The following is a 7,248-nucleotide window of genomic DNA, read 5'->3' as shown; positions in this document are numbered from 1 at the left end:
AGCAAGCATTAGGTGAAGACCAACTGTGGTGACAGTGGTAATACTGTATGAAAGACTCTGACATATGCTGCTTTCTTCCCAGTTTTGATAGTTTCACATCAATGTTTCATGTAACACTTCCCCATTCCTCCCCACCACCACACACACACACACACACACACACACACACACACACACACACACAGATTTATTATTTTTATTATTTTTATTTATTTATTGAATAGGGACAGCCAGAAATTGAGAGGGAATGGAGTGATAGAGAGAGAGACAGACAGACACTTGTAGCACTGCTTCACCACTTGCAAAGCTTTACCCTGGCAGGTGGGGATTGGGGGCTCAAACCTGGGTCCTTGCACATTGCAACATGTGCTCTCTACCAGATGTGCCACTGAAAGAGATTCTAACTACTTAGTTTTTCCCCTCCCCTCCCCCTCCCCTCCCCTCCTCTCCCCTCCCCTCCCCTCCCCTTCCCTTCCCTTCCCTTCCCTTCCCTTCCCTTCCCTTCCCTTCCCTTCCCTTCCCTTCCCTTCCCTTCCCGCCAGAATAGCCTCGTGGGTGGGAGACAGAGATGACCAGGGACTCATGGCTGAGCTGAGAACTCAGTTCAATCTTTATTCAAGAGCAGGGATGCAGTCCAACAACCTAATCTCTTCTAATCACAACACAATTCTGTCCTACATCTCTCTCCTACCTCCCTCCTGAGGCAGAAGAGTCAGGAACAAGGGAAGTACCATAGGGGGCAGGGAGAAGGAAAAAGCACAAACCAACGAGGACTAAACCAAATGTCCCGGAGGCAGTTGCGGGGGGGGGTGGGGGTGGGGGAGACCCAACCAATGTCCTGGAGGCAGGGGGGTGCCCAGCCAACAGTGGACATGCAAACAGAACACATCGCAAGCAACACAAGCGAACCCAATGTGATGATAAAAACAGAAGGTCTCACAAGCAGAATCCAGAAGCATACCAACAATTTCCCTTCCCTTCCCTTCCCTTCCCTTCCCTTCCCTTCCCTTCCCTCCCCTCCCCTCCCTCCCCTTCCCTTTCCTTCCTTTCCCTCCCCTCGCCTCCCCTTCCCTTCCTTTCTAATCTCTTCTCTTTTATTTTCTTCCATTCTATTCTTTTTCCTCTCTTTTCCTCTCCACTCCTTTCCTCTCCTCCCCTCCCCTCCCCTTTTCTTTTTTTCTTTTCTTTTCTTCTCTTCTCTCTCTCTCTCCCAGAGAATTGCACAGCTCTGGTTTATAGTGGTATAGGGGTTTGGGGGTTTGTATCATGGGTTTCAGAGCCTCAGGTAAAAAGTCTTTTTGTAGAACCATTATGCTATCTCAACTTAAACCTCTTCATGCTTAAAATTCTGACAATCCAACGACCAAGTCCCAGGATCAAGCCTAACAATGGAATCTCCTAGTAATTCTGTATGATAGGGAGATGATAAATTCAGAAGATTATAGGCCTAGTGATATTAGTGATAATAAAACCCTCTAGTAAGTTTCAATTCTTACTGTCATATTGAAAAGGAATGATTACAAAGCACCAAACTGTGAGAGACTTGGTCCAATTTATATCACAAGAAAATGGCAAAAAAAGAAAAAAGAAAATGACAAAAAGTAATTTTACACCAATATATTATAGATCAATACTACAATAGACTAGCAACCCTTTGGCTCCCAGATAAATAGCTCTGACCCTTGGTTATTTTACCCAAGTTATATTGGTGCAGAAATTTTTCTGAAATCTACTCCACCTCTTTCACAATGCACTAGATGAAAGACTAGTTAATGTGTTTAAACATTTCAGTACCTTGTTTATACAACACTTTACTCTTCCTTTTGTTAGAACAGACACATTAACAAATGATTTTGTACTCTACCCTTATACTTGGATTTCACACTAAACAGGAATCAGAACTCCCAGCCTCTTCATTGTTCAAGGGCCAATTTTTTTCTTTCTAGTTTTCATAACATTTTCTCTTCTATGGTTTGCAAGAATATGGTACACAACATATATGCAAAGCATATGTTATTCAACTGTTTCTACTACTGGTAAAACTTCCAGTCAACAACAGGTTATTAAAAGTAACATTTGGGTTGGGAGGGGGTCAAAAGTTACACATGGATTTTTGACTGTGCTGAGCAAAGAGCACATGTATGTGTGTGTGTGTGTGTGTGTCTTTGTGGTATAGTGGTGGGAGGGTGGAACATGAGAGTAAGGGAAGGAAATTACAATTTGTTTTAGAAGATATACAGTGAGAACAAAGGAGTTTATATTCAGAAGCTGACTGTTTAAACAGGATGGTGCAGCTGGGCAACACCCATGAGAGAATGAGAGAGCATTTACCTGCCCACCTCCTCCCCACCCGCTGCCAAGACCCCACAGCAGCACAAGGACAGTCAAGTGTGAATGCTTCAAGCTGCATACCTCTCACAGCTGAGCAAATGGCCCTTCTTCCCATGGCAGTGAGCCCACTAGGCTCTGGGATCTCTGGTAGGTCAAAGACATGTTGGGGGAATTAAAAGGACAGCCCACCCCCTCTTTGGCTGAGGTAATGGTAGAAAGGAGGACAACGAGGAAGAGTGCAGAGAAGGGGTGTATAGACTCCAACATAAGTCTGTCCCTGCCCCCTCGTTCTCCCCACTTCACACATCCTTATTTCAGGCTGTGTGGACACTGAAGAAGGAGAAGCAAGAGTGACTTAGAGATCCCAGACGAAAACCTGTCTGCTGTCCTTCCTGCAGGTCACTTGTGTAGCTCTGCCCTTCAGCATAGCCTGGGGGACTGAGAAGGATGGAGGAGGGGGGAGGGACGACTTACTGGTAGAACTCACATAGTACTGTTGGGACATGGACACATACTCTGAGAGTCTTGTGCGTGCTTGTACTAAAGGTGGGGAAGTGTTGGGGCACAGCTCAAGTTGCTCATAGGAAGGACTTTGAGATGTAATTAGCATATGGTTGTCGTCAGCCTATGGGCCAAGCTATGGACTTACACAAACACACAAGGGATTGTGATGTGTCAGAAGTGATTTAAGTGCCAGCTTGCTGAAAGTCTCTCTCTCTCTCCTCTCTCTTAAAGATTTTATTTACTCATGAAGAAGATAAGTAGAGAGAGAGAGAGAGAGAGAGAACCAGACATCACTCTGCTGTGTGTGTATCTGTCTGTCTGTCTTTGTGGAGTAGTGGTGAAAGAGTGGAGCATGAGAGTAAGGGAAGGGAATTACAATTTGTTTTAAAAGATTTACAAGAAGAACAAAGGAGTTATTCAGAAGCTGACCAAGAGTTGAACTTGGGACCTCACGCTTGAGAGTCCAGTGCTTTATGCACTGCACCACCTCCCAGACCACATGGAACTTTTCTCTCTCTTCCTGTGAACTCAGCTGCAGTTTTCATTTCCTGCGTGCTCTCTGTTCCTGCTCACCTTCCCAGGAATTTACCACGCCTGAACACTTGTAGCTGAGCTCTGGTAAATTTAGCTTAAAAGACTCTTCTCCATGGCCATAATGACTAGTGAACATCTCTGCCGCATCGCCTACTTTGCTCTACATAATTAATACCATACTGTACTGATGTACCACAATATAATAAACTTCCCGCTTGCTTACACCCCAACCAAGCCCACACATGAAGTCTTTTATTTTTTAATTACTATATAGTACCATGTGTGAGGACTCAGGTTCAAGCCCCCCCATCTGCACCTGCAGGGGGAAGCTCCATGAGTGGGAAAGCAAGGCTGCATGTGTCTCTCTGTCTCTGTCTCTCTTTCTCTCTCCAGCTTTCTTTGCCTCTTCAGTCAAAGAAAAAAAGGGGGGAGAAAAAATTGGTTCTAGGAATAGTGGATCAGGCATCCAAGTCTCAGAAATAACCTTTGTGCCAAGAGAAAGAAAGATGGAAGAAAGGCAAGAAGGAAGGAAGGAAGGAAGGAAGGAAGGAAGGAAGGAAGGAAGAAGGAAAAGGAAGGAAGGAGGTCACAGTATAAGGGGAGATGATTTGAGAGACAAATACACAAGCTATATAGTAAGGAAGTGAAAGATAATTACCAGATGGTCTCAGAGAATTGAAACACATGCAAAGAATACAGAGAATCGAAACGAATGAGCTTGCAAAAAAAAAAAAAAGTAGCCAACTGTCTCTAAGACCTTACGTGAACTCTGGTGGATATCCTTTGGAAGAAGGGGTCAGTAAAAATTACACCAAGTAATTTTTTAATCTTGTAAATCACTACTAAGTCACTCATAAAAGTAATTAAGACATCATTTTCCTTATCACATATACTGTTCACAGACATTGATCGACAGAGGTAGATACGGCTCATTTTCAGGAGGGGCAAATACTGAGTCATAATCCGGGGTGAGGTTCACACAGATCTTTAACAGGCTTCCTGGTAGGTTTTAGTAAGCATTGGCATTAGTAGTGGGTCACAAGATTGTAGGGGATGGCTCCACACTGCACCGCACCCACCACCAAAGTACTGTGTCCCCACCCTCCCACCTCCCCGAAATAACCACCAGAGTTCTCACAAGTCGAAACAACAGTTTGCTTATTTCTGTTTGTCTGTTTGTTTGTTTTTCAAGTTGATGCATATCAGTTCTTTAGATTCCACTGAGTGAAACCATCCAGTAGTTGTCTTCTCTTTACTTATTTCACTAAGCATCATTACCTCCAGCTCTATCCATTTTGTCCTGAAGGACACAAAATCATCTTTCACAAACACTTTTTTAAAAAACACAAGGAAGAAAACAACACAAAGGATAGGTATTGTACCATCCTTAAGGGGTTCCTATTAGGAGTGGCTGGCACTGAAAATGTTGCAGGAGAGGCAGGTGTAAAGGTGCTTTAGCCCAAGACTGGCCAGTCAATGTTCAGGTAGGCTGGCTCATACCTTGTGATTCATTCAGTGAAGGTGGGTAGCCCTGCATCAGGTTACATAATTAAAAAAAATTTATTTTTGTTTTGTTTTGAAAGTTTTTATTAGTGATTTAATATTGATTTACAAAATTGTCAACAGGGGTATAATTCCATACCGTTTCCACCATCAGAGTTCTGAATTTCCAGTCTCTCCATTGCAAGTCACACATTATTATTTATTATACATATGAGTTTTTGGTAGTTATCTTTTATCTCTTTCACTAAGCATAATCTCCTCCAGTTCCATCCATTTTTGTCCCAAAGGACAGAATGTCATCTTTTTTGATTACAGAGTAGTATTCCTTGAAGTATATGTCCCATATCTTTTTATCTAGTTGTCTGCTGATGAGCATTATTCCACTCTTTGGATATTGTGAATAATGCAGACATAGGGGTGCATATGTCTGTTGGTCATCATTTCTCCTTTGGCTAATTCTGCTTCTATTTCTATCTTGTCCCCTTGCATTGCTTGATGCTGTGGTCTATTTACATAATCACTGTTTTGCCTGAGACCCGCCCTGCCTGCAGGGCATTGGTTTAATCCCCACTGGTTAGAGGAAAGCATTGCTACCTTCACGCTCTTTTTCCGCTCTGCCCCCTCTCCTAGTCATTTCCTTTTTTCTGACCTGCCACTTCTGTCTCAGAAGGTATAAAGGCAGATACTTTTCTAATCAATAAACACTGGATGGCATTCCCACTCAGCCATGAGTTCCTGGTCGTCTCTCTCCCACCCGAGAAGCTAGCCTGGCATATGTCCTTTTGAATTAGTGCTTGAGTGTCCACTGGATAAACGTCTAAGAGTGGTATTGCTGGATTATAAGGTCATTTCATTTTTATTTGTTTAAGGATTCTTCATACAGTCTTCCAAAGAGCCTGCACCAAGTTGCATTCCCACCAGCCATGGAGCAGAGCTCCTTTTTCACTACAACCTCGCCAGCATCTGTCACATCTTGGTTTTTTTTTTTTCCTCCTTAATTTGTATAATTGAAGAAAATTCCCCTGTATGTATGTCTGACTTTAGCCATTAATTCACAGGTAGTTTTTGAACAGGTAGTTTTATTTCCAGGCCTTGGTTTATATGGGCAACATTGCAATGAGCATGAGGATGCATCTATCTTTATCTTTCCTTCCCACCCCCATAGTCAATCACTTCATTGTCATTTCTTAAATGGAATAAATCTGTAAACAGGTGATTTCCACTTTGCTCAGCCAGCCACTGACAGCCCCTACTACTGACATTCATTAAGTGAGCACTGTCTCTCACCACAAGTGAAGCGGTGCTGCAGGTGTCACTCTTTCTCCATATCTCCCTCTTCCCTCTTGATGTCTGTCTCTACCAAATAAATAAGTACATAAATAAATGAAATATTAGAAGAAAGAGAAGAAGAGGGAGAAGAGGAAGGGGAAGGAAAAAGAGAAGGAAAAGAAGAAGGTTGTAGAGTTCCATCCAGACTCTCTAAATTCTATGTAGGCAAGGGGGACGCAAACGTGTTTCAAGGCAAAGCAGCCATTCCTACTGGGTCAGAGCAGTGCAAACTTACACCTGTTGTACTATTATCCAAAATCATCAAAGTGCAGATTTATAATGGGTAGGTTCTGGGGTGTGTAAATAATCTATGCAAAGAAAAGAGAAGAGCATCTAGTACATTTTTATTTATTTTCTTAGCACTGTTCACTCCAGCATATGGTCATGTGGGGGTTTGAACCTGGGACCTCATTGCCTCAGGCATAAGATTTTGTTTGCAGAATCATTCTGCTGTCTCCTCCAGGTGAGTATTTTCATTTTTTGAGTTTAGCAAAAACCTTTTCAGCGTAAGTGAGTGGGATCTCCCTGCCAGGGACTGTGTTGAGGACTGTACACAGTCTCCTTAATCCTTCATCTTCAGAGACCAGTGTGACCTGTTTGACCACTCGGTTAAATCTTCCTGGTGTTTTCGGGTGACATTTTCTGGAAATTCAAATCAATCATCTATATATTTTTTTCATTTGTGATGAATTGTAGGTCACAAGATTGTAAGACTACAGGGTCGAGCTCCACATCACACCCAGCACCAAAGTTCTGTGTCCCCACCCTCCCATCTCCCAAAGATAACCTTCATAGTTCTCACAAGTTTCGGAAACTTGTTTTCTTGCTTCTGTTTTGTTTTTCAAGTTCCTGTATTTTAGTTCTCTAGATTCCACGTGAGTGAAACCATCTGGTAGCTGTCTTTTACCTCTTTGCTCATTTCGCTGTCTTTTACCTCTTTACTTATTTCAATAAACATCACCACCTCCAGTTCAAAGGACACAATCTCATTTTTTTTCTTTTTTGCCACAATCCATTCTGACAAACATAAAGTAGGACTCAGTTCTC

The sequence above is a fragment of the Erinaceus europaeus genome, chromosome 14 (assembly GCF_950295315.1).
Source record: "Erinaceus europaeus chromosome 14, mEriEur2.1, whole genome shotgun sequence".
Taxonomy (NCBI): Eukaryota; Metazoa; Chordata; class Mammalia; order Eulipotyphla; family Erinaceidae; genus Erinaceus; species Erinaceus europaeus.
Note: the sequence above shows the minus strand (reverse complement) of the source record.